The sequence below is a fragment of the Elephas maximus genome, chromosome 3 (genome assembly GCF_024166365.1).
Source record: "Elephas maximus indicus isolate mEleMax1 chromosome 3, mEleMax1 primary haplotype, whole genome shotgun sequence".
Lineage (NCBI taxonomy): Eukaryota > Metazoa > Chordata > Mammalia > Proboscidea > Elephantidae > Elephas > Elephas maximus.
Genome location: NC_064821.1, coordinates 136,597,931 through 136,624,655, shown reverse-complemented (window position 1 = coordinate 136,624,655; position 26,725 = coordinate 136,597,931). Strand labels below are relative to the sequence as shown.

Sequence of the window (26,725 nt, the reverse complement as noted above, 5' to 3'; positions counted from 1 at the left end):
GGCTGAATAAAAAAAAAAGTTGAATGGACAAGGGAAATCCAGGGTGGAAAGGAGGAGTGTGCAGACATATCACAGGGATAGAAACTAGGGTCACATAACAATGTGTATATAAATTTTTGTATGAGAAAGTAACTAAAACTGTAAATTTTCACTTCAAGCACAATAAGAAATAAATATAAAATATATATATATATATAAAAAAAACCTCCAATATAGCACTTATACATTACCCCCATGCATCTGTCCATTCCCCCATACATCTGTCAGTTTGTCCTACTGTGGGGGCCTGCGTGTTGCTGTGATACTGGAAGCTATGCCACTGGTATTCAAATACCAGCAGGGTCACCCATGGTGGGCAGGTTTCAGCTAAGCCTCCAGACTAAGAGAGACTGCAGAGAAGGACCTGGTGGTCTATGTCTGAAAAAAAAAATTAGCCAGTGAAAATGTTATGGATAGCAGTGGAACACTGTATCACAGAGTGCTGGAAGATGAGCCCCTCAGGTTGGAAGGCACTCAAAAGACAAACTGGGGAAGAGCTGTCTCCTCAAAATAGAGGAGAACTTACTGATGTGGATGGAGTCACGCTTTCAGCACCTTCATTTGCTAATGTGGCACAACTCAAAATGAGAAGAAACAGCTGCAAACATCTATTAATGATCAAAACATGGAATGTATGAAGTATGAATCTAGGAAAACTGGAAATCGTCAAAAATGAAATCAAACACACGAACACTGATATCCTATGCATTGTTAACCTGAAATGGACTGGTAGTGGCTATTCTGAATTAGACAATCATATAGGCTATTATGCCGGGAATGACAAACTGAAGTACAATGCTATCAGTGATAGGATAATATCCATATGTCTACATATGGATAACATATGTAACATGACTATTATTTAAATTTACACACCAACCACTAAGGATAAAGATGAAGAAATTGAAGATCTTTACCAACTTATGCAGTCTGATATTGATGGAACATGCAATCAGGATGCACTGGTAATTACTGGTGATTGGAATGCAGAAGTTGTAAATAAAGAAAAGGGACTGGTAGCTGGAAAATACCGCTTTGGTGATATAAACAATGCCAGAGATTACGTGATAGAATTTTGCAAGGCTAATGACATTCATTTGCAAATGTCTTTTTTCAACAACATAAACAATGACTATACACATGGACCTTGCCAAATGGAATAGACAGGAATGAAATCGACTACACCTGTGGAAAGAGATGATGGAAAAGCTCAATATCATCAGTCAGAACAAAGCCAGGAGCCGACTCCGGAACACACCATCGATTGCTTATATGCCAGTCCAAGCTGAAGCTGAAGAAAATCAAAACAAGTCCACGAGAGCCAAAGTATGATCTTCAGTATATTCCACCTGAATATAAAGGCCATCTCAAGAATAGATTTGATGCACTGAACACTAAATGACCAAAGACCAGTCATGTTGTGGAATGACACCAAGGACATCATACATAAAGAAAGCAAGAGGTTATTAAAAAGACAGGAAAGAAAGAAAAGACCAAAATGGTGTCAGAAGAGACTTTGAAACTTGCTCTTGAATGTCGAGTAGCTAAAATGAACAGAAGAAATGATGAAGTAAAAGAGCTGAACAGAAGATTTCAAAGAGTAGCTTAAGAAAACAAAGTATTATAATGACATGTGAAAAGACCTGGAGTTAGAAAACCAAAAGGGAAGAACACACTTGGCATTTCTCAAACTGAAAGAACAGAAGAAAAAATCAAGCCTGGAGTTGCAACGGTGAAGGATTCTATGAGAAAAATACTGAATGACGCCAGAAACATCAAAAGAAGATGGAAGGAATACACAGAGTCACTGTACCAAAATGAACTGGTCAACATTCAATCATTTCAGGAGGTAGCACATGATCAAGAACCAATGGCAGTGAAGGAAGAAGTCCAAGCTGCACTGAAGGCACTGGTGAAAAACAGCCTCCAGGAGTTGATGGAATACCAATTGAGATGTTTCAACAAACGGATGCAGTGCTGGCAGTGCTCACTCGTCATCTACGCTGAGAAATTTGGAAGACAGCTATCTGGCTAACCGACTGGAAGAGATCCATAATTATGCCTATACCAAGAAAGATGATCCAACAGAATGCGGAAATTATCAAACAATATAATTAATATCACATACAAGTAAAATTTTGCTGGAGATCATTCAAAAGTGGTTGCAGTAGTACATGGACAGGGAACTGCCAGAATTGCTGGATTCAGAAGAGGATGTAGAACATGAGATATCATTGCTGATGTCAGATGGACCCTAGCTGAACGCAATACCAGAAAGATGCTTACCCTTGCTTTATTGACTATGCAAAGGCATTTGACTGTGTGAGTTATAACAAACGATGGGTAACATTGCAAAAGATGGAAATTCCAGAACACTTAATTGTGGTCACGAGGAACCTGGACATGGATCAAAAAGCAGTTGTTCAAACAGAACAAGGGAAGACTGTATGGTTTAAAGTCAGGAAAGGTGTGCGTCAGGGTTGTATCCTTTCACCATACTTATTCAATCCTTATGCTGACCAAATAATCCGAGATGCTGGACTATAGGAAGAAGAACACTGCATCAGGATTGGAGGAAGATGTATTAACAACCTGGTGATATGCAGATGACACAACCATGCTTGCTGAAGGCAAAGAGGACTTGAAGCACTTAGACCACAGTCTTCTATATGGATTACACCTCAACAAAAAGAAAACAAAAATCCTCACAACTGGACCAATGAGCAGTAACATCATGATTAACGGAGAAAACACTGAAGTTGTCAAGGATTTCATTTTACTTGGATCCACAATCAATGCTCATGCAAGGAAGCAGCAGTCAAGAAATCAAAGGACTCCTTGCATTGGGCAAATCTGCTGCCAAAGACCTCTTTAAAGTGTTAAAAAGCAAAGAAGTCACTTTAAAGACGAAGGTGTGCCTGACCCAAGCAAAGGTGTTTTCAATCGCCTCATATGCATGTGAAAACTGGGCAATGAGTAACAAGGACCAAAGAACAATTGACACCTTCGGATTATGGTGTTGGCAAGGAACACTGAATATACCATGGACTGCCAAAAGAGCAAACAAATCTGCCTTGGAAGAAGTATAACCAGAATGCTCCTTAGAAGCAAGGATGGCAAGACTACGTCTCACATGCTTTGAACATGTATCAGGAGGATCAGTCCCTGGAGAAGAAAGTCATGCTTGGTAAAGTAGAGGGTCATCGAAAAAGAGAAAGACCTTCAACAAGATGGATCGACACAGTGGATGCGATGGGCTCAAGCATAACAATGATGCTGAGGATGGCGCACGACCCAGCAGTGTTTTGTGTTGTTGTACTTAGGGTCTCTATGAGTTGGAAACAACTTGATGGCATCTGACAACACCACTGTATATTAATTTTCTATCTTTCCCAGGAGACTGTAAATTTCTCATGGGTAGGGAGAACCCATAACCTAAAACACTGTAAGCAGTCAATAGTCTGCTGAATTAATGAATGGTTATGCTTTGGAAAGCACTTTTGAAGACTCTATATTCCAAGATATACCTGTTGTTGTCTGCCATCCAGTGGAATCCGACTCATAGTGACCCTATAGGTCAGTGTAGAAATGTTCTACAAGGTTTCCAAGGCTGTAAATCTTTATGGGAGCAGATTACCAGGTCTTTTCTCTCAGAGAGTGGCTGGTGGGTTTGAACAGCTGATTTTTCAGTTAGCAGTCCAGTGCTTAATCATTGCACAACCAAGGTCCTAAGATACACCCAGTTGATTTTAAATCAAAGCCAAACAAAATTCAAAAATAATTTTTAAAATTAAAAATAAATTCAGGTATCTAAACCAGACACAAGAAACGAGCAAACGGAGAATGCAGAGAACTATTCTGGTAACCTAAAAAATAAAAGTCGGCAATCAACAAATGAAGCAGTACTCTTAAATATATTAAAATATACCATAAGGTATGTTTTTAAAAAAGGCAATAGTACTTATAATTAACCTTGACAGTTTCCGCAGTACAGTGATTTGTATTTTAAGTAGTTGGCTGCTAAATTTGTGTGACAGATATATCTAAGAAAAAAAAAAATTTTTTTTTTTTTTTTTGTATCTACCCACTAAAATTAAAGTACTGCCCTTTTCCAAATGCTTGATTAACATTATGTAAATATACCTCCATTCTGATGAGGGCCAGGCAGAACATTTCATTAAGATATGCACACAATACACTGAAGTCAGTTCACATTATGACAATCACATTTCTACAGTAATAACTAAGTATTAAGCAGAATGTAGATTGGCCTATGAGTGCAATATAAAAAAAATCAATACCTAACAGTAAAAATAAGAAAATATATATTATTTTTATCAAAGTGAATGCATGGGAGTCTATTTTGATTTTTATGTGCTTTTATTGCATTTTAAATAAGTAAGCAATCAGTTTAAAAGCCTTGGTACTTAAAAATATTTCAAATTTATATCTATATGAATATACAAGGAGAGCATCTAGTTTGAGCCTACTTATGAAAATCTAACTTGAGATATAAAACTGTATACTATAAAAGACGGCGCGGGACCGGGCAGTGTTTCATTCTGTTGTGTATGGGGTCACTATGCACTGGATCCGACTCAATGGCACTTAACAATACAGTACAAAGGTAATTTCTTTGTTATACTAAATTTCTCTGTTGGTTTCAGAATCCCCAGAAAGGTGCTCTATATAAAAAGAAAAGAGAAGGAAAAAAATAATTCTATTTCCACATCATGATCAACTTGCTTTGTGGTAATTCAGAAGAGGTTATAAATATGAATATGAATGTCTATAAATTAATCTCTCTACATTTACAGTGTCACTGATTTTGCCGTTACTTCCTCATTTCTGTTCCATATTTAAATAGTAATTAAGAAAAAAAAATCAAGAAGCATATAAAAGCTAGTAAAAATTTTTATTCTTCACCACAATCAGAAGGGGCAAGGGCAGTGGTTGGTGGGGAGACAGAAATGTTAGCCCGTGTGTGATAGGCTTACTACCGTCCTAATATTAGTTGCCTTTCCCTTACTGGGTCTATTCCTCTAAAAGGATTATATTTCCTGCTTCCATGTGATCTGCTTTTACCAATGAAATGTGAAAGTGACTTGTGCCAGTTCTAAGCAGAAGCTTTAAGACCCACCATACAAGTTCTGTCATCACACTTTTTAGCCTAGGTCTCAGAATGAAGAGGACATAAAGCAGCACTATTGCAGATCCGCAGAGTACACAAGAGAAGAAATAAGGCATAGATTTTGGAGTTGTAGGCTCTCACAATTTAAAAAAAAGCTGACTAATACACCCTGATCTATGGAGAGTGAGAAAGATGCTCAATATTATAAATTATCCACATTACATGGCAAATGTTCAATATAAAGCTCTTTTCTGTGTTAATCTCTACTGGCCTAGTTGTATGTCAGCAGACTACCACAGAACAAGGCCAGTTGTTCCCATTTTCCTGAATATTGCTCTGATGCCTGAGCTTTCATTTAAGTCTGCTTATTCTTTCTTTCTGGAGTCCCTGGGTGATGCAACTGGTTAATATGCTCAGCTGCTATCCAAAAGGTTGGTGGTTTGAGTCCACCAAGAGACACCTCAGAAGAGATGTCTAGTAACCTATGGCCATTGAAAACCTTATGGAGCACACTTCTATTCTAACACACATGGAATAGACATGAGTCAAAGTCGAGGCAACAGCAACTGGCTTATCCTTTCTTTCTACTACTTTCCAAAGATTACAGGAGGTCAATAATTACTATGTGTGTGTGTATTTTGTTTTTTTTTAACTTTATTGTTGAGAATATACACAGCAAAACACATCAGTTTCTATACATACAATTCAGTGACACTGATTACATTCTTCAAGTTGTGCAACCATTCTCAACTCCTTTTCTGACCTGTTCCTCCCTCGTTAACAAAAACTCACTGCCCCCAAAGTTTCCTATCTAATATTTAGAGCTACTGTTGTCCTTTGATTCCATATAAATAGCTTAAAAGAGCATAATGCTCAAAACAGACATTTTTTACTAGTTAAGCTAAACTATTGTTTGGTATTAAGGAGATTTCTGAGGATATTCTTGGTTTAAGGTTTAAAGGTTATCTCAGGGCAAGAGTTTCAGGAGTTCATCCAGCCCCCATGGGTCCAGAAAGTATGGATTCAACAAGAACATGAAATTCTGTTCTACGTTTTCCCCTTTTCGATAAGAACTCTTCTACAGCTTCTTTGATCAAAATGTTCAGTAATGACAGCTGGGCACCATGTACTTCTTCTGATCTCATGGCAAAGGAGGCAGCTGTTCATGGAGGCAATTAGCCACACATTCCTCCTCCTATTCCTGACTCTCCTTTTTCTGTTGTTGCAGGCAAATAGAGACCAACATAGTGCCTTGGATGGCCACCTGTAAGTTTTTAAGACCCCAGGAACTATGAACCAACTAGCAGGTAAAACAAAAGCACTAAACATGTTATTGGGCCAATTAACTGGGATGTCCTATGAAACCATGGCCCTAAAACTTCAAACCAATGAACCAAATCCCACAAGGTTTTTGGCTGTACAGAAGCAGCTTCAGCGCTACTCTTATTTTTGTTTTTGTAAATATATCTGTCATATAACTTTTGCCAGTTCAACTTTTTACAGGTATATAACTTATGGACAGTAATTCTAATAATCAGCTGTGCAGTCATACCCTTAATCAATGAGATTTTAATCCCACTTATTTTCTTATACACAAAAGAGGCAGTGGCAATAAGATGAACATTAGAAATATTGGACACAGTAATTTCCTAGTCTGGAACGCCTGATTTCACATTTTGGCAGCTAGGGAATTAGCATCTAGGTTTTAAAATTAGTTATGAGGGACTTTTAATACAATGAGGCTTACCAAATCTTTTTAAGATATAGCCAGTCAAATATAAAGTCATTACACCTATTCGAAGTCTTTTAATTTTATCCTGCATTATTTCCTAAAAAATTCACCTTCCTGCCATGTTAAAGGGGATGTTAAAACATGGATTTATGAGCTCGGCTAAAAGGTTACTTGCTGACGAATCTGTAAAGTTCTGGAGAACTGTGTTGAAGATTTTGGATAACTGATAATGGAGTAAATGTAATTAAACAAAGCATTGACATGTCATTTTTTGCTCAGTAATTATTTCGAAATATTATAGTGTATAAATGCTTTGTCAAAACATGGCATAAGCAATCAGTCTTCATTTTTAAGTGCTAGATATAATTTAATTATCAAATTCCAAATATGAGCCATTAACTAATGGTATACGTCCTTCAACATGTCACACATTATTTAAGAACATGAGTTATGAAAAGAAAAATTAATGACACAGATTTCCATGTAAGACTTGTTGAAATTTTTGCTATTTTTTTAGTCATTCCATGTGCTGACTATACTTAGGGAAGATTTTAGATAAGTTGACTTGGTACTTAGGGAAGATTTTAGATAAGCTGACCTGGTTTCTCTGAGATTTAACACAAGGAGACATTCAATTCAAATCACTTTCACAAAGACTTAATCTAGAACAGTGTTCAAGAACACCCGATTTAAGTAATTTTTTTTCTGTAACAGTGATTGTTTTCTTTTGCCCACAATTCAGAAATCTAAGTGGTGTTTTTAGCTGTCGTATGCCACAATCTAAAGAAGCAATTTTTACTTTTAGATTAATTTTTCAAATAAGGATAGAAAATAGAAAGATTTATACCATTTTATTCTACTGAGAATAAACATAGCAGTTGAGATTGTTGACAGTTTTAAAAATGGGTCCACGAGAATACATAGAAAATCTCAAATATATCATTCAAAGGAAAAATCTATGTCATTATGTTTTGATGAAAGAAGGATAAGGACATCGGCTCAGAAAGAGTAATGGCAGTTACGTATTGGCATGCACATAAATGATAAACTATGTCACACTATAACATACTGTTTTAAAAATACTGTAAAGCCTTTGTCACAAAGTAGCCTTAGACTAGAAAAATACCGTAAAGCCGTGTGTCATTGGAGATGTCAGAGGAATGGCCAGAATTTTTGGATGAAAAAAAAAATTGAATGGAAAATAACAGGTATGAAGTTAAATACAAGAGGCAATTTCTTCCATCACAGTTTAATCAGCCTTGCTATATTGGCAGTGTATGGGTATCAGTATAACTCTCTCACAGTGTTTGGGTTCATGTCCTACTGTTTATTCTCTATAATCCCTAGAAGTCCAAGCCAATCACTGTGGGAATCTTGGCAGAATCTACAAATTAAATATTTGGTAGATATTTTCATTCATGTATTAGGAAACCAAGGACAACAAAATCTAAGTATAGATAGAAAAGACATACATACACACATTTATGTTCCTCTTAGGATTTTATATGAATGAATGTGTGTCAAGGCATACATATATAAAGACAGTGAATTCTAGAACCAAGAACATTTAGCCCGAGTTTCTAAATGTTTCCATTAGCTTCTGGTGTGACCATGGCAGTAGCAATTGGTTTGAAGGGTTTAAGAGGTTACTCTGGTATAATCCATAACAAAAGTTGTTGACCAACAAGTTCTCATGCTATTGTCAGAAAAGAACTCAACCCTTCTTCCTACTGCATTAATCACAATAGACAGCATCACCCATCATACAATTGTACAGCACCTGTCTACAATCCTCTCTCTTTTATAAGATTGCTACTTCACTCAATCCACATTGTAGAGGGGAAGAAGATAGGGGAAAAACACATACACACTTCTAGGTTAAAAAGTACTAGTATACTAAACTTAAAAAAAAAAGCCCAAACCAAACTTATTGCCTTCAAGTCGATTCCAACTCATGGCAACCCCATGTGCTTCAGAGTAGAACTGTGCTCCACAGGGTTTTCTTAGCTGTAATCAATATGGAAGCAGACTGCCAGGCCTTTCTTCCACAGCACCAATGGGTAGATTCGAACTGCCAGCTTTTCAGTTTGCAGTCAAGAGCAAACCATTCGCACCCCCCAGGAACCTGTGCTAGTATGCCTGTATCCACTTAATGAAAACGTAAAACTGAAACCAAACCCGTTGCTGTCAAGTCAATTCTGACTCATAGTGACCCTACAGGACAGAGCAGAACTGCCCACATAGAGTTTCCAAGGAGCACTTGGTGGATTTGAACCACTGACCTTCCGGTTAGCAGCAGTAGCTCTTACCTGCTACTCCACTTAATGAAAGGACTATAAAAATTATATATCAAAATATTAATGTTAACGACTTATTTTTAACTCTAGCTCAGTAATGGCTAGTAAACAAAGTTTTGCTAATAAAGCAATTAAAGCAATATCCTATGTTAGCAAATACTTGAACATCTAATTCAGATTAATCATAATAGTTAATATTATAAGAATTGACTAAAAATAATTCAAACTTTAAATACTCATAGCATAACTTTAAGTAGCAATGTTAAGCTTTAATAATTTCAAGTAGATGAATCAATATAATGAAATGATTCAAATTAATCGGATTCAGAATTTTTCTTTACTTGACCATTCTAATTAACTAAAATCTATAATCATTGTGGTTATTAATCATTTGTACATAGAATTACTGATGTGTTGTCTTTAATAAACACAATCTCATGGTAACAGACCTCATCAATCAGTAGGCAGGCATTGCCTATATGTGCAAACCAGTCCCTGATGACTACTAAGTGCTCTATGTGCATTATTTACTTTGATGTCCCTTATTTAAGGGTTTCCTCCATATTTGGGTTGTGCTATAATAGTGAACTAGCTCAGCAACTCCTATGGCTCACAGTATTACTAAATGTCTCTTTGTGAATATCTTGCCAGCAATAAATGAGCTGAGTGGGTCACGTCAATGCTGAGATTTTTCCTGAATTCACTATTATCCCTAGGCGTTAGGGGTGCATTTTAAGGTAACAGAAAACATTAGGAGGAAAACTGTAAGCATTTCCTCAAATCTCTGGGACACTAAATAGTCTATTATAAAATTCCATAAGAATGTTTATCCAGAAATTTTATTTTTCATTATGACAGTTTCAACAAGACTTATCCCTGTTCCACCTTACACTTGAAATATTATGAAATACCCTATTTTTATATAAAAATAATATGGCTCTAAAAAGATATCTTTCTCCACACTCAGCTAAAAATATAGTATTTTCTTCACATGGAATAAGTAGAGGTAAAGGGTAATGTCATCTTCCACTGCCCAGAAAACTGTTTACAGAAATTTACTCCTTTCTGCAATAACAGTCTGCCCTTTGTATCTGCAGGTTCTGCATCCACAGACTCAATCAACTCTGGATGGAGAATATTCAGAAAAAAAGTTCCAAAAAGCAAAACTTCAATTCTCTGTGCACAGCACACTACATTGATCACCCTGCTGTAGCCTCCCACCATTTCACAGATCCCCAGCCTCTCTCCAGCACTCCTGGTTTGAGCACTGTTCACCTCGTGCCTTGCCATTATTCCCTAAATACAGTACTGTATAACAACTACTTACATAGCATTTACATTGTGTTAGATAATGTAGAGATGATTTAAAGTATACTGCAGGATGTGTACAGGGTATATGCAAATACTACACCATTTTATATAAGGGACTTGGGTACTCGTGGATTTTGGCATCTGAGCGGGGGCCCTGGAACCAATCTTCCATGTATTCCAAGGGACAGCTACATACTCATTCCAAAAAATCCTAATAAAAAAGTTATTTCACCAGAAGACAGTCCTTCCGAATACACTAAATTTTGGTATTGTGATTACAGGAGAGCAAAGATTGGCATGTGGTATCTTTCATTGTTAAATTACACTTCAGGAACATCTCAGTTTAACTAGAAAAAGAGAATCACTTAAACATGCTACAAAAGCAATCTGAATATTCACGTATCCAGCAAGCAATGATTTAAAATACAGTGGTTAAAACAGTGCACGGTTGAGTTTGAGTGGGCTGGAAAAACATCACAGGCAAATACATAGAACTTTGCTATTAATGCCTCTGTCCAATTAATTTTGTTACTGTATTTTTCTTAAGATTCTTCTCTTCATGACTATTTTGCATCTTCCTAGAATTCTTTCTTTCCCCTAGTTTTCTCCACTACTAATAGAGGTTAACAAAAATATAAATTTATTTCATCTTATATTACTGAATCCAGGACTGCTAAAAAGAGATGATTTTAATGATGTCATTATTTTGCAAATCGCGTAAATCACTGATGTCTAATTAAACACAGAACTGCTAATATGACTTAACTTTGTCTTTTATTGTAATTAATTTTTAAATGGCTATTCCTTAATATTTACTGTAACATTAACTATAATTACTTTAAGAGTTAATTTTTTTAATATACAAAGAGAGATAAAATATTTTCTTTGCCTAAAAAGATTTATCTATTTGAACACTTAATTACAGGACAATTACAGGATCGGTTACTCCAAAAAGTTCTCAAACTATCAAGGCATAAAACATGAAAGCCCAAGAAAAAAGATAAAGCCAACATATAAGGAAGAGAATTCTGCCTCTAAGTGAGGAAAAGAGAATTTATAACTACGATAAATGATCCTCCTGAAGTTAAGATTTAGATTAAAAGATACAGACAAGGTATAGTTAAAAAAAAAAAACTACTAGAAGAACATGATAACTATCTTTAAATATGTCAACTGCCATCATGTGCAATGCCAGATTAGATTAGATTAGATTAGATTAGATTAGATTAGATTAGATTAGATTAGATTAGATTAGATTAGATTAGATTAGATTAGGCTTAAATTTTTAACTCTAGAAGTCAATTGGAAACCTGTGGGGGCAATTCTACTCTGTCCTACAGAGTCACTGGGAATAGGAATCAACTCAACAGCAACGGGTCTTAGTTCAACCAACTAAGAGCTTTCCAGTAATGAGCAATTTAAAAATGAAATAGACTGCCCTTTACTAACATCATTTTTCTAAAAATAATCAAGTAAAGGATTGATGCTGGCCTATCAAAAATGATACCAAGTGGATTTCTATATTGGTTGAGAGAGTGGACTATATGGCTTCTAAAATTTCATTTTAACTCTTAATATTTGAAAAACCTGAAGCTCTACAGCACCATTAGTGTTGGTTATAAGTCTACTGACAGATATTTCCTGATAGGTTTTTTTTTTTTTCTTTTATATTCTCATATCAAACTATATATTGAATTAGTTCAGGAAAGACAAGCAGATTGGTACAACACAATTTTGTCATTCTTCAGATGACAGCAGCTCTAATACAGGGGTAAATATCCTTTTATAAAAGCTTATAAACAATGTTTGCTGTATGATGCGTTCCTCTGACAAACATCTCCTTAGTAAATGATGACACATAATCATATACTCTGGGTCTTAAAGTTAAATGTTTGAGATGTCTGCCCGGCATTCAATAAATATTTTCTGAATCAATAAATGATCAACAACACAAAGTATTCAGAAACTACGTTTGGTAGCATTAAGCAAACATTTCTCTTAGCCACATACTAAAAATTCTGTTGTTAAAAAACAAACAAGAGGCTACACTAACCTACTGACTAAAAAATAATTACAAATCTGACAGTACCTATAAAAGTAACAGCATCAAGCAAAATGCAAAAGACATACACAAAAGGAATTATAAAAATTGACTATTTTTGCCTTAACACAAAGCCACTGATCAAACGGGTCTGTAGTATGTAAGCGCTTAACTTTATAATGCTACTTTATAAAAATAGGAAAAAAAAAAAAACCTCAATGGCTTTGTTCATGAATATAGTAAGCTTTTGAAAATCATTTTCTAACGTTGGCTGTGTATAAAATCTCATTTAGTATAAATATTAATGACAAGCTTCCATTCAACTTCAAGACCCTGTGCATACTATCGTTTTTCTCTCAATTAATTCTATACCTAGCACAAAACGGATGTAATGCATCTTGCACAACTTTTTATGTAATCCTATGAGTCGGAATGGACTAGATGACAACAGGTTTTTTTTTTTTGGTTTATGTCCTACATCTAAGAAATCAACCATAATCAATCAAGTGTCTCCTCAAAACCTATGAAGTAGCAACAGTCTGCTTTCTCTCTCCAATTTCACCTGACCCATCACTAACTAAAAGACCCAGTCTTCCAGTCTGGACTGGGATCTGTGGAGCCCGAGGGGCTTGGATCACATACACCCCCTTGCTCACACAAGTACATTGGGTCCCACACTCCACCTGTGAGCCTACTGCTTCAAAAGAGCAACAGTACGTTTATGTGTCTTAAATTTATATATGCTAAGTTTCTATGAAATTTCTGAATTAAAAAGATCCACAGCCAAAAAGTCTGAAGCACTATTGTTCTAGCCTACACTCTAGACTGAGCAATGATTTACAAATGTCCTGAAATGATCCCCAAAAGGCTCCATCAAGAGCTAAACGAGGATTTAAAGGGTTACCAAAAAGTGAACTATACAACTATTTGGTGGAAGGAGAAAAAGGAATTGATAATATATTTTGGGAAAAGACACAGAAAATAAAAAACTATGTAGAAATTAAGTGAAAAAGCTTTAACATTTAAGAGTCTTAACAGTAGCCACATACAAAGCTGTCACTGATCAAAACATTTAAAAACAAATGTTATAAAAAATAAAAAGGCAATGGTACCACAATAAAAACTTCCTCTGAAGAATCTTTATAGATTATACTCTAAGTTTTTTGTTTTTTGAGCTTCAATGTTCTAAAAGGGTCTTTCTCTTAATTTTCGGAGAAAAACTATTTCCAATTTTTTTTCCCTTTCTTTTTTTACCATTTAAAAGTAAAAATGTGAAATTACAATAAATTTAGATTTCAAATTTCCCCTCCTGCAGATAGCCTATACATATGCACAGGGCAAAGAAGATTTGGAAAAAAAGTACTAAAATAGACTCTCTTTCCCAAAAGGAAATAAAGATTTGAATCTCATGATTCTAACAAAATTTTACACAGAGATTATATGAATATCTTTTGGAGACAGGAACTTGGTTTGAAAAAACACGCAACAGATTACGAGAAACTGTTTATGTACAATAAATTCAAAGTTATTTACTTATACAGCACCTCTCTCTTCTGACTGCCTCCCATGAAACATTTTAACATTTTAAAGGAAAAAAAAAATTTTTTAATATTTTTGCTCTAGCTTTTCATTTGCTTTTCCTATTTCCCAAGTAATATACTGAAATCATACAGGTTATGCAAATTTGAATAAACACAAAAGCTTTTCCCCATTACACTTGGCACTGCAAGACACTAGGCCTGACACTATAAAATACCAGAAGACACTAGACTTATGGGAACCTGCTGAACACAAGGAAGCAAAAATTAATTCTGATCCTGACTGACTGGTTTCTTAAGTATCTTTAAAGTGTTAGCAGAATTTGGATACTCTTCAATAAAAACAACTGAGGGTAAAATTGTTTCAGTAGTTACAATTCCACAAAAGGGAGTATTTTCCCAAGTGCGAAACTGAGTATTTTCCCACTGTGCTATATAGCTGAAACATACAAAGCCTAAAAAGGGTAAAAGGCTCGCCATGCCTTACAAAGAAAAAGGCAATGAGAGGAAAAAAATGCACAAAACGAAACTTGGCAAAACCTCACATGCTTTTAACTGTACAATTCTAGATGTTCCAACAATCCATTACAACAAACTACCAAGTACATTCTACTCTTTGGATCATTTTTTGGAACTTGAAGTCTTTTGTGTTAAAACTACTCACGTGCACAACCTAATGCCAAATGCTGTCATTAATCCGATAGCTAACCTTTTACTGCAAATTGAAAGTGAACATAATTTGAAAATTTTTAATCTTCAAGCTTCAGGATCTCAGACTAAAAATCAGATGCTGAGAGGTGTATTCTGCATACTATCTTGGCAAGAAATAGGAACAGGCAGTTAATCGCTATCTTGGTTTCCTTTTCTATAGGATAAGGGGGCTATAATCTTTAAAGGAGCCCTGGCGGCACAACGGTTAAGTGCTTGGCTGCTAACAGAAAAGTCGGCAGCTTGAACACATCCAGGGGCTCCACGGATGGTGATCTGCTGCTGTAAACATTACAGCCTACGAAACCCTATGGGGCAGTTCTACTAGGTCAGATGGGGTTGTTATGAGTCAAAAATCAATTCAACAACACCTAACAACAACATGATGTTTAAAGGAGTCCCTGGGTGATGCAAATTGTTAACTACTTGACTACTAGGGGAAACGTAGGCAGCTCGAACACACCCACAGGTGCCTGGGAAGACAGATCCGGCCATCTGATTCTGAAAGGTCACAGCCTTGAAAACCCTCGAGTTCTACTCCCCACACAAGGTCACAATGAGTTCAGAATCCACTCAACAGCAAATAGCAACAAATAATCTTTAACATTCCTCAGCTAGAAATTATGTATGCTTTTCAATGATGAATCTGTGAAACATCACATAATGTGGATGAATCTGGAAGGCATTAGGCTCAGTGAGATTAGTCAATCACAAAGGGACAAATATTTTATGAGACCACTATTATAATAACTCAAGGAAAGGTTTAAACACAGAAGAAAACATTCTTTGGTGGTTACGAGGGTGGGGAGGGAGGGAGAGGAGTATTCACTAACAACAACAAAAAAAAAACTAGATAGTAGACAAGAATTATATTGGTGAAGGAAAGGACAACAGACAATACAGTGGAAGTCAGCACAACTGGACTAAACCAAAAGCTAAGAAGTTCCCTGAATACAACCAAATACTTCAAGGGACAGAGTAGCAGGGGTGGGGGTCTGGGGACCATGGTTTCAGGGGCTATCTAGGTCAAATGGCATAACAAAGTTTATTAAGAAAATGTTCTACATCCCACTTTGGTGAGTGGTGTCTGGGGTCTTAAAAGCTAGCAAGTGGCCATCTAAGATGCAATGACTGGTCCCAATCCACGGAGCAAAGGATAATGAAGAACACCAAAGACACAAGGAAAATATGAGCCCAAGAGACAGAAAGGGCCATATAAACCAGAGAGCGACTCCATCAGCCTGAGACCAGAAGAACTAGATGGTACCCAGCTACCACCAGTGACCACTATGACAGAGAAAACACCAGAGTGTCCCTGATGGAGCAGAAGAAAAGTAGAATGCAGAACTCAAATTCTAGTAAAAAGACCAGACTTAACGGTCTGACTGAGACCGGAGGAACCCTGGAAGACATGGCCCCCGGACTCTATGTTAGCCCAAAACTGAAATCATTCCCAAAAGCAAATCTTCAGATAAAGATTAGACTGGAATATAAGACATAAAATGATACTTGTAAGGAGTGTGCTTCTTAGCTCAACGGATAACAGATACAGGAGATTAAGTGGGCAGCTCCTGTCCAGAGGTGAGATGAGAACGCCAGGGGGACAGGAGCTGATTGAATGGACACAGAAAATCCGGAGTGAAAAGGAGGAGCGTGCTGTCACATTGTAGGGAGAGCAACGAGGGTCACATAACAATGTGTGTTTAAGTTTTTGTATGAGAAATTGACTTGAACTATAAACTTTCACTTAAAGCACAAAAAAAAAAAACTGTGTTCTTTTAGTATTCATTAGTTTCCATTTTATAATCTAATGCAGACTCTCATAACTTCATTTTACGCTAAACAACCAAACACAAATGTTAATTCCGCTTCTATGTACCACCATCTAAACAAGTACCTAACGAAAGGAGAGGATGCTGATTGTTTCCTTATAAGAACTATTCTACTGTTGTGTTTTTATTTAGTTTTGTTTCATTTTTAATGAGTTGAAAAATTTTTAATGAGTTAGTTACTGCATCACATGAAAACCTAGTTTACTATAAAACACAGAAACATATAAAAATTCATGTTCACAAACAGTCAACCAACTGGCAAGGTGTACTTGCTGGTATAACTATTCTCAACTGAATGATTTAGGGCATTTTTTACCAAAATAAAATGTTGCATTTCAAAGACACATTTTACTGTCAGAAATGAAAATATTAGAAATAGAAGTAATGTGGAAATACGGAGTTGTGTTGAAGACATGAATTTGATCTCCATCTCTTATAAAAGAGATAAAAGGGATTATAGAAACAAAGATAGCAGAAATTACTGTATGCTTAAAAAAAGTTGTGAAAAGACTTGTGGAGGGTATGAGGCTTTATTGGATATATGATTAACAAAATGAAGTTAGGAAACAAAGCAGGCTTTGAAAAGGATGATCATATATTCCTTTTAAGGCATGATGAATATCCTATGACAAGTCAGAAATATAAAAGCCCAAGTGAAAGACGTTAGGGTTGACACTGGTTTAAAAATTCTACAGCGGGCAGCTAAGTGCTAAATGTGTGAGATTAGATTAGATAAACAAAAGGAAGAGGGTAAAACAAATGGCATGGTAAGGCACTTAGAACAAAATAAATATTTCACAAATATTTCTAAAAAGTACAGATTACATCAGTCTCTGAAATATTCCTTGAAAGCTTTTAAAATGCCTTGATTTGCGCATTTTGTATATTTTTCTCTTTAATGGTCAGGTAGATTGGAAATACACACCAGGAAACAGGCTCTTAGATCAGTGCTTCTCAAAGTTTGATAGGCATATGAACCACTTGAGCTTATTAAAAATACAAATGATGAGTCAGTAAGTCTGGGGTGGAGACCAAGATTCTATATTTCCAATAAACTCCCAGGTGACACATTATACCGCCACAGTAGTCAAAACAGCCTGGTACAAGTATAACAGCAGATACTTAGACCAGTGAAATAGAACTGTGAATCCAGATGTAAATTCATTCACTGATGAGCAGGTGATATTTGACAAAGGCCCAAGGTCCATTAAATAGGGAAAAAAAACAGTCTCTTATGGCATAACTGCATATCCATCTGCAAAAAATGAAATATGACCCATACCTCACACTATGGACAAAAACTAATTCAGAATAGATCAAAAACCTAAATATGAAATCTAAAACAATAAAGATCATGGAAGAAAAAAAAAGGGATAACGCTAGGAGCCCTAATACAATGGCATGAACGGTATACAGACACATTACTAGCAACGCACAAACACCAGAAGAGAAACTAGATAACTGGGGGCTCCTAAAAATCAAACACTTTGCTAATGCAAAGATTTCATCAAAAGAATAAAAAGATGACCTACAGACTGGGGAAAAAATTTTGGCTATGACAAATTGGATCAGCGCCTAATCTCTAAAATCTACAAGATACTGCAAAGCCTCGAAAACGAAAAGACAAAAAAACCAATTAAAAAATGGGCAAAGGATATGAACAGACACGTCACCAAAGAAGACATTCAGGTAGCTAACAGATGTATGAGGAAACACTCACGATCATTAGCCATTAGATCACTGCAAAGCAAAACTACAATGAGATACCATCTTGCCCCAACAAGGCTAGCATTAATCCAAAAAAAACAAAATAATAAATGTTGGAGAACTTGTAGAGAGACTGGAACATTTACACACTGCTGGTGGGAATGTAAAATAGCACAAGCACTTTGGAGATCGATTTTGCGCTGCCTTAAAAAGCTAGAAATAGAACCACCATGAGATCCAGCAATCCCACTCCTTGGCATATATCCTAGAGAAGTAAGTGCCCTCACACAAACAGATATATGCACACTGATGTTCACTGCAGCACTGTTCACAATAGCAAAAAGATGGAAACAACCAAGGTGCCCATCAACGGATGAATGGATAAACAAACTATAGTATATTCACACAATGGAATACTACACAACAATAAAGAAAATGATGAATCCATGAAACATCTTATAACATGGATGAATCTGGAAGGCATTATGCTGTGTGAAATCGGTCAGTCGCAAAAGGACAAATATTATACAAGACCACTATTATAATAACTCAAGAAAAGGTTTAAACACAGAAGAAAACATTCTCTGATGGTTACGAGGATGGGGAGGAAGAGAGAGGGGTATTAACTGCCTAGATAGTAGACAAGAATTATTTTAGGTAAAGGGAAAGACAACAGACAATACAGGGGAAGTCAGCATAACTGGACTAAACCAAAAACTAAGAAGTTCCCTGAATATAACCAAACACTTCAAGGGACAGACCAGCACCGGTAGGGGTCTGGGGACCATGGTTTCAGGGGACATCTAGATCAATTGGTATAACAAAGTTTATTAAGAAAATATTCTACATCCCACTTTGGTGAGTGGTGTCTGGGGTCTTAAAAGCTAGCAAGCAGCCATCTAAGATGCATCAGTTGGTCCCAACCCACCTAGAACAAAGGAGAATGAAGAACTTTCATTGAATGAAGAAATATGAGCCCAAGAGACAGAAAGGGCCACATAAACTAGAGGCTATATCAGCCTGAGACCAGAAGAACTAGATGGTTCCCAGCTACCACCAATGACTGCCCTGACAGGAAACACAGCAGACAATTCCTAATGGTGCAAGAGAAAAAGTGGAATGCAGAACTCAAAAATTCTAGTAAAAAAAAAAAAAAACAAAGACTTAATAGTCTGACTGAGACTGGAAGGACCCCAGAGGACATGGCCCCCAGACTCTCTATTAACCCAAAACTAAAACCATTCCCGAAGCCAACTCTTCAGACAGGGACTAGACTGGACAGTACGACAGAAGATGATACTGGTGAGGAACGAGTTTCTTGGCTCAAGTAGACACATGAGACTGCAGGCAGCTCCTGTTTGGAGGCGAGATGAGAAGGCAGAGGGGGAGGAGCTGGTTGAATGGACACGGGAAATACAGGGGGGAGAGGAGGAGTGTGCTGTCACATTATAGGGAGAAAAACTAGGGCCACATAACAACGTGTGTTTAAGTTTTTGTATGAGAAACTGACTTGAATTGTAAACGTTCACTTAAAGCACAATTTAAAAAAAGTTCCCAGGTGACAGCCACACAGTACTGTTAAGGTTTCAAATGAATTTCTAAAAACTGGCCTTGGGATATGAACACGCACTTCACTAAAGAAGATATTCAGGCAGCTAACAGATACATGAGAAAATGCTCTTGATTATTAGCCATTCGAGAAATGCAAACTAAAACTACGATGAGATTCCATCTCACTCCAACAAGGCTGGCATTAATCTAAAAAACACAAAAAAATAAATGTTGGAGAGGCTGCGGAGAGATTGGAACTCTTATACACTGCTGGTGGGAATGTAAAATGGTACAACCACTTTGGAAATCTATCTGGCGTTTTCTTAAAAAATTAGAAATAGAACTACCTTACAACCCAGAAATCCCACTCCTCGGAATACACCCTAGAGAAATAAGAGCCTTCACACAAACAGATATACGCACACCCATGTTTATTGCAGCTCTGTTTACAATTGCAAAAAACGGAAGCAACCAAGGTGTCCATCAACAGATGAATGGTTAAATTGTGGTACAGTCACAAAATGGAATACTACGCATCGGTAAAGAACAGTGACGAATCTGTGAAACATTTCATAACACGGAGGAACCTGGAAGGCATTATGCTGAGTGAAATCAGTCAGAGGCAAAAGGACAAATATTGTATAAGACCACTATTATAAGATCTTGAGAAATAGTATAAACTGAGAAGAACCCATACTTTTGTGGTTATGGGGGGGGGAAGGGAGGGAGAGTGAGAGAGGGTTATTTACTGATTAGTTAGTAGATAAGAACTACTTTAGGTGAAGGGAAGGACAACACTCAATACAGGGAAGGTCAGCTCAATTGGACTGGACCAAAAGCTAAGAAGTTTCCAGGATAAACTGACTGCTTCAAAGGTCAGCGGAGCAAGGGCGGGGGTTTGGGGACTATGGCTTAAGGGGACTTCGAAGTCAATTGGCAAAATAATACTATTATGAAAACATTCTGCATCCCACTTTGAAATGTGGCATCTGGGGTCTTAAATGCTAACAAGCGGACATCTAAGATGCATCAATTGGTCTCAACCCACCTGAAGCAAAGGAGAATGAAGAACACCAAGGTCACACGATAACTATGAGCCCAAGAGACAGAAAGGGCCACATGAACCACAGACTTACATCATCCTGAGACCAGAAGAACTAGATGGTGCCCGGCCACAACCGATGACTGCCCTGACAGGGAACACAACAGAGAACCCCTGAGGGAGCAGGAGATCAGTGGGATGCAGACCCCAAATTCTCATAAAAAGACCAGACTTAATGGTCTGACTGAGACTAGAGGAATCCCGGCGGTCACGGTCCCCAAACCTTCTGTTGGCCCAGGACAGGAACCATTCCCGAAGACAACTCATCAGGCATGGAAGGGACTCGACAATGCGTTGGAGAGAGATGCTGATGAAGAGTGAACTACTTGTATCAGGTGGACACTTGAGACTGTGTTGGCATCTTCTGTCTGGAGGGGAGATGGGAGGGTAGAGGGGTTAGAAATTGGCAAAATTGTCACGAAAGGAGAGACTGGAAGGGCTGACTCGGGGGAGAGTAAGTGGGAGTATGGAATAAGGTGTATATAAGCTTATATGTGACAGACTGACTTGATTTGTAAATGTTCACTTAAAGCTCAATAAAAATTATACATATAAAAAAAAAACACTGGCCTTGGGATTAGATTCTAGGAGGAAGTACCAAAATATTATATTTAGCAAATTACATTAAAAAGTTTAATAGAAGATGCTTGAAACATAGCAAAAAAAAAATTTCTTATTGAAGGAAGACCAACTTTTCAAAAGCTATATTAAATGTGTGTGTATATGCACGTGCACACACAGAAAAAGAAACCTAAGAGAATGTGAGATCTTAAGGTCTAATAAAAACAATGTTATAAAAGCCCCTAAAAATTAATAATTCCTACTCAGAAGAAAAAAGGAATCACTTTTGTAGTAAAATTATTGTGAACAGTAAGTAAAATAGAGGCATCATGTCACTTGAGAGAACAACCAATTTGTTCAGTGCTCCGCTTTATTTATTGCCTGGAAGCTTTCTAGTGCAATGGACTTGCTGACTTAGACAAGCGTATTTGAAAAGGTACTTTAAAAATAACTGTTAGCAACAGCTCTGTAGAAAATTCATTGACCTATTTAAAAAAAAAAAAAAAACATGTTCTTGAGTGTTGTATGTTCCTGTGGATGGTGAATGCATTTGTTCAAGCATTAACTGTGCTGGTGAATCCTGAGGACATTTTAGTGCTTTACATCAAATTTCTGTAAGCACTTAAAAGTTGGTTGTTTATGAGAGCAAAGATAAATTGGAAAGCTTTAACATGATAAAAACAAAAAGATGACTTAAAGAAATATGTACATACCCAACACAAGGATGTCCTTAATCTCTAAATACTTTTTACCTCCTGTAGCAATCAGATACAGCAAAAGAAAAGTAAGGATCATACACTGCTTCATTCAGATAATGGACAGTTATGATCCAAAGATGTATTATTTTCACAGTTTAATCTCTAAAATCTAACCAACATTTGTAATTGGGACACAGCCTAACTCTTCCATAAAAGATCACAGTCGCTAGAGAGAGTTGGAAGCTGGCAAAATTGTCACGAAAGGAGAGACTGGAAGGGCTGACTCATTAGGGGGAGAGCAAGTGGGAGTATGGAGTAAGGTGTATATAAACTTATATGTGACAGTCTGACTTGACTTGTAAACGTTCACTTGAAGCTCAGTAAAAGTTAATAATAAAGAAAAATGTTATTCAAAAAAAAAAGATCACAGTCGCTGTGCTATTACTGTATTTCTTTGAACAGAATCTCTTTGGCTCTTAAGAACAAAATAACTACACATGGGTGAATATATCCTGGAGGCACATGTTTTCTAGATAATGGCTTAAATGGGCCACTTGCTAATTTTTGAGCGACTTGAACTCTATTTAATGAGTGTCCCTCAAAATTACTGAAATTTCTTCTCAGCGCTTTAGCATTACAACCACTGTTTTCTGATCGGTTTCTGGGAGTCCTGCTCTAGGTGAAAGTTTTATAGGCAGATATCTGAATTCTCTGCAGTTCTCTCCTCTCCAGGATTTGCCTCAACTTCCAGTCTGTTTGGCAGCCTTGACTCCAATCTCTATCTCCTTAACCCACTAAAACTGCTGTTTTCTGTTTGAGCTCTATCCAGCATGGAGAATTCGGACATTCTTTCAGGGAAAAAACCATAATGAATATGTTGTTATGCGCTGTCTGATTCACAGCGACCCTATCCAAAAAAACCAAACCAACTGCCCTCGAGTCAATTCCAACTCATAGCGACCCTACAGGACAGAGTAGAACTGCCCCATGGAGCTTCCAAGGAGTGCCTGGGGGATCAGAACTGCCATCCTTTTGGTTAGCAGAGGTAGCACTTAACCACTATGCCACCAGGGTTTCTAGCGACTGTACAGGACAGAGTAAAACTGCCCCACAGGATTTCCAAGGAGCGGCTGGTGGATTTGAACTGGTGACCTTTTGGTTAACAGCCAAGCTATTAACCACTGTTACTAGCTTCCCTGTTTTCAAGAACCATAGCCCTTCTAGTCTGGCCTGCACTTGTTACTTTCCAATACCTTCAAAGAATTGCTTTATATGTATGGTACAAGTTTTATAACTGGGTTTAGCAGGATGGTTTGTTTGATACAAACTGCTCAACAGAACTAGAAGGGTCAATGAATTTCAGTTATTGTGTTTTTCATTACTAGAAATTTTGTCTGATCCATTTTCATACATGCTATGTCATTTTTTATAGTTTCCCTTTAGATATTTTCATGTGTGCCACAATTTGTAAACAGTTGTTTTAAATCTGTGTCTAATAATTTCAAAATCTGAAGTCTGTGGACTTCTGATTCTCTATTCTTGCTGATTGTCATTCTGTTGTCTGTTTCTTTGTGTACCTTGTTATCTTTGCTTGAAATTTTATTTGTGGAAGTTCACTGAGGCCTAGGATAATGCTCCTGATCTGTAGAGGCTTACGTTTGCTTCTGGGAACACTACCGGACTGGAACATTTCAAACCAAGTAGGGGTGCATGTACCTGCAACACAAATATGTGTGAAGGGCAGACTGGGGCCACACTTCTCGGGAACTTGTTTTCAAAATCTCTTTTATTCTCCTGTTCTATTAAGTACTGAAACATCCCTCCCTATGGTCCTTATCTGGTTACAGGCTGTCATCCAAAAAGTGGTTGTCTTTTTAGAGTTTAGTTTTTAAATAACTTAAAAATATTTTGCATCCAGTGTTTCCCTCATTTCAGTGAAAAAAAAATTAACCTGAATAATTTAGCTTACCATTACATCGTAAAGGAGCCCTGTTGGTACAGTGGTTAATCACTCAGCTGCTAACCAAAAGGTCAGCACCAGCCACTTCGCAGGAGAAAGATGTGGTAGTCTGCTTTTGTAAAGATTTACAGCCTTGAAAGCTCTATAGGGCAGTTCTACTCTGTCCCATAGGGTCGCTATGTGTCAGAATCAACTCGACAGCAATGGTTTTCGGGGGAGGTTTATTATCTTAATTGTAACCTTTTCAGAGAGGCCTTCCATGAGCACTGAATAAAGTAGCTCCCCAATCACTCTCTTTTACTCTATCCTTTTTGTTTTTTAAAACTTATAGGGCTTAGTGCTCTATGATATCATCTTGTTTATTTTATTTTTTTGTTATTCTTGAGTAAAAATATAAGCTCCAATGAAGCAGGGACATGTCTATTCAATTTATTATTATATACCCAAAATTTATATAGCATAGTTACTGACATAATGTATTGTAGTTGTTCCAATATTTACTAAAGTAGTATGTTAAATCAATAAATTCGATTACAAACCTGAGACTTCCAAATAAACTTATAACCTACCTGAAAAAAACCTTTCATTTCACTTTCTCTGTTTAGGCAGACCTCTAATTTCTAACAGCCAAGTCTAATCCCCTATAACCTGCTCTTCATGCCATCTCTAGGTTGCTAAGAAATTACCAAATATAGAGAGAAATAAATTATAATGTTTATGCTTTTAAGAGCTTTCAAGTATCAGACTGTGAAAACGACTGAGATCATATCCTGGTATATAGATTAATACTCATCAGAGCTCTTCAACACCAAGGTAATCACATATACAATAAGGGTACCTATTTTTTAAAGATAATTCAATGCTTAGGGTAAACTGTTTGCTATGAGTAAATGGTTTACATTAGATTTTTTTTTATTTAAATACGTACTATTGAAAACAAATTGATCAACTAAAAAATTAACTGTGGATTTTTGTTTTAATTTTCCAACCATTTTATTAATCCAGTGGTCAAGTTAACTACATTTAGACTCTTTCATCACAAAAAGCAAAGATGAAAGGGCAGCACTGAGAAAGAAGGAAAAAACTCTCACAACTTTATCAAATTGAATTTATTTTTGACACATATAGCCGTTTTAAAAATTACTTTTTTTATAGCAAGCAATGAAACACTTTATTCTTTATTCAGTAGCAATATGGTTAATGCTACAAAGAGAGTTTTGTCAAAAGAAAATAATGAGTAGAAATTTGAAGTATTCACAAACCTATTCTCAGGTACCTCACTTGGTTGCCCGAATTCCAGAAAATTTAATTATTTAACAAAAGTATGTATGTGTACTTCTTATTTGAAGATATATGGTCAAAATACTACAGCTCAAGTATGATGTGCTCACCCAATTAAGCTATAAGCATGCATTTTTTAGTTTATTAATACTTTAAGAAGCAATACAACTTCCATTCTGTAGTAAAAGACAGCCAAAATCAGCTTTACTTATTCAAGTATTAGGCTTACTCATTACTAAATATCTTTGTGATCTCAGTATAAAGTCTCACATTTCACTGCTAAAGATTAAACTGCACTTTCACACTTTCCTTCTGAAACACCACTATTGTTAACTTTTGTTTAAATAAAAAATTCCCCAGAAAAAGAGGGAAGAAAACACATTTGTATAGCAAACTTCGTTCTCACTTTACAGCTTTTATCACAAGCATTTTTGTACTCTAGAATGAGCCAACAGCTAACTCAGAGCCATCTTCACTATGGGACCTAGTAACCTCTAAAAAACAAAAGAATTTTGTTACCCAGAATAAAGGATAAAGAAAACATATATGATCCAATTTCTCCAGGATACAAACCACATGAAGAACACTGAAAAATAAAATGTATAAAACTATTATCTGTAGGACACTACCTTGTATCTATACAAACTGCAGTTTATCAAACTGCATCAAGAAAAAATGCAATCAGACTGAATAGATTATATGTTTATGAAATGATTATATTAAGTTTTCCCTCTTGGTGTAATTTGGCAAATGCGAATTTATGGAAATGTGAAATGATGCTTTATAGGTAATGCAATTCATAGAGAAATACTACACAGAAATGGGAATGAGGTGCTTGTTTAACATGCTTCTTAGACTACATTTACAAACTGTATCAATATGTTGTTGTCATGGCAACCCCATGTGTGCAGAACAGAACTGTTGTCCATAGGATTTTCAAGGCTGTAACTTTTCAGATGCGACTGACAGGCCTGTCTTCCAAGGCGCCTGAGTGGAGTTGAACTGCCAACCTTTTGGCTAGTAGTCGAGCACTTAATTGTTTGCACCACCCAAGATACAAGGACATGAGTTACAGAGAATCTAAAAAACCCTAGAAGGGTCATATAGTAAGTACATATATCTTCCAGATAAGAGTATATTTATAAGCCCCAAAGAAGACAGTATCTAACCAATTTTTAAATTGTCTAGAAATAAAGACAATGTGTTACAGCAGTAAAAAGAAGCAAAAAAAAAAAA

At 36.5% G+C, this 26,725-nt stretch overlaps 1 protein-coding gene across 6 annotated transcripts in view; it reads right to left on the bottom strand.

The window, feature by feature from the left end:
• HS2ST1 (heparan sulfate 2-O-sulfotransferase 1) overlaps positions 1 to 26,725 on the bottom strand; it is a 224,509-nt gene that overhangs the window by 123,519 nt on the left and 74,265 nt on the right. Inside the window, exon 2 of one of the 6 annotated variants that reach the window (XM_049879685.1) lies at positions 21,213 to 21,357. The exons of the other annotated variants lie outside the window; for them this stretch is intronic. The gene's annotated coding sequence lies outside the window, so the exon portion shown is untranslated. The remainder of the gene's footprint in view (positions 1 to 21,212; positions 21,358 to 26,725) is intronic. 6 annotated transcript variants of the gene reach the window in all.